Here is a 2,554-nt window from a genome sequence, read left to right as displayed (position 1 = left end):
ATATATAACATTATTTTTTTATTTCTTGTACATGCCAAACAGTTTCACCTCCCTCCTTTCCTCTTCTCACCTTTCCTTTCTCATCTATCCCCCTCGCTATTCACTCCTACTCCATCTCCTTTCATGAAGGGGCAAGCCTCCCATGGGGTTGCACATCAAGTTGAGACAGGACCAAGCTCCCTTCTGAGGGGGGGACAGGTAATCCAGTATGGGGAACAGACTTCCAAAAGCCAGCTAAGCAACAGGGAGGAGTCCTACTCTCTCTGTTAGAAGCCTTAGTGACAGACAAAGCTACAGGATTGTCACACCCATGCAAAGGTCCTAGGTCAGTTCCATGCAGGCTCGCTGACCATGCAGGCGCAGGTCAGCTGTCTCTGTGGGTTCCCACATCATAACCTCCTGGCTGGTATAATCGCTCCTACCTTTCTTCTGCAAGACTTTCAGAACTCAGCACAATGCTTATCTCTGGGTCTCTGTCTCTGCTTTCATCAGTTACTGAATAGATATCTCTGATGGCAGTTAGGGAAATAACCAACTGCTTACAGTAGATGGCCAGTTTAGGTGCCCTCTCCACAATTGCTAGAAGTCTTATTTGTGGTCATCCATGTCGGTTTCTGGGGTTTCCCTGGCACTAGGTTTCCCCCTAACTCGGAAATGCTCTCCCCATCAAGAAGTCTCTTTTGTTACTCTCCTCCTCCATCCTGCCTCCAACTGTCCTCCCATACCCAGCCTGCCCAACCCGCTTCCTCCAGTCCCCATCCCTCCATTCCCCCAACCCCTGTCCCCAGTTTACCCAGAAGATTTTTTCTACTTTCCCTTCTCAGGAAAGAAAAAAAAAAATGTATTCATCCTTGGGTCTTTCTTCTCATCTACCCTTTCTGTGACTACGAATTGTATTTTGGTTACTCCTAATAACCTCCTATGCATGAGTACATACCCTGCTTGTCTTTCTGGTCAGAGTTACCTCACTCATGAGAATGATTTTTTTTTTTTAATTTCATCAATTTGCTTGCAAATGTCATAAGATCCTTTGATGTGGGATTCCCCTCTGTGTGCTATGAGTATGTTTTATTACCATTGGTTAATAAAGAAGCTACCTTGTCAGGGCAGAATAGAGTTAGGCAGGAAAAACTAAACTGAATGCGGGAAGAAAGAAGGCAGAGTAAAGGAGATGCCCTGTAGCTAAAATTAGTAATGTAACTGCTAGTGGGAGTGCAAATATGTAGTCACTTTGGAAATAGGTAAGGTGGTTTCTTAAAAGATTGTAGTGTGCTTATACTTACATTAAGTTTCTAGGTCTTAAAGATTAATAGTTACATTGGTATGGAAAACAAAGACAGAGTTTGTTTTTTTCCTACCAGTGTTCTTGGAACAGTGTCAACATGTTAATAAATTCGGTGTTAGAAGAATTTATTTTTTTGAAGTTGTTTTGGTGGCTCTTGATACATATATAAACATGTATATGCACATATGCTTAATTAATTTTGACTTAGAATTAGGAAAGAATTTGTGTCTCTACAGAATCAATGCAATCCCTATCAAAATCCCAATTCAACTATTTTTTTGAGATGCCCCTAAATATACTTCTGATGATTTCTGGTATGTTCTCATAGGAAATAATGATCTAAACACTCAAACTATCAGATTAACATAGTGACTAATTAAGAAAATCATAGATTCTCTCTTTCTGTATAATATATTCATTCAAGCTTTAATCCTTTATGTAAAATAACATCAATCTCATTACTATGGTGATTTGTTTTCACATTGATAAGGGTTAAGTGGCATGTAAAGCAAACATGTTTTAAACAAAGTGTCTGTAGATATTTATCCCTGTGTACATGAAATAATGAGGCCTTGGTTTCTCTCGCCCCTCAACAAGTCATACTTAACCATGAAGAATATGGGGCTTATTGTACATCCTGCAGAGATCCAGCAAGCTTGGTGTTCATAAGTGAGTTGTCTGCTTCAGATATGGGGCTTCACTTACCAGAAAGATGACATCTTTATGAAAAATGTAATTGAAAATTTTGACAAAATTTTTTTTCAAAGATACCTCAAATTTTCTATAGGATAGATATTAGAGAGATAAATTAATTTCCCAACAGCTGCTTAAAGGAGACATCTGCCTTTGGAACAATGGCCTCGTCTAATCTCATTTAAGATAAATTTCAGCTTCTATTATTTCCAATATTGTGTTCATCACATATTTTTTTATAATTTAAGTGATAAAATATGCCCCAGAGGAAAACTAGGTTTTCTGTTCAAATAAGACAGACCAGGTTCTTGATGCAAACTGCTATGTTAATATTTTCCAGATAAATTTATTATGAATAATGATTCATTTTCTTTGGAATTAAGGAGCTATTTCATAGCTCCATTTATCTTTCTTGACAATATTCTCTTCCTCTTGTTCTGAAGCCTTAGTCCCCAGGCTACAAGTAGATACAATCTAATAAATTTTTATTTGGTAAGCTTAAAAAACTCTTGAAATAGTACAACATATACTTATGTTATTGGGAAAAATTTAGAATGAAAGCATATATGTGGATAC

Source organism: Alexandromys fortis, unplaced genomic scaffold, assembly GCF_014885135.2.
Source record: "Alexandromys fortis isolate MF-2015 unplaced genomic scaffold, M_Fortis_MF-2015_v1.1 scaffold_133, whole genome shotgun sequence".
NCBI lineage: Eukaryota > Metazoa > Chordata > Mammalia > Rodentia > Cricetidae > Alexandromys > Alexandromys fortis.
This window is presented reverse-complemented; position numbering follows the sequence as displayed.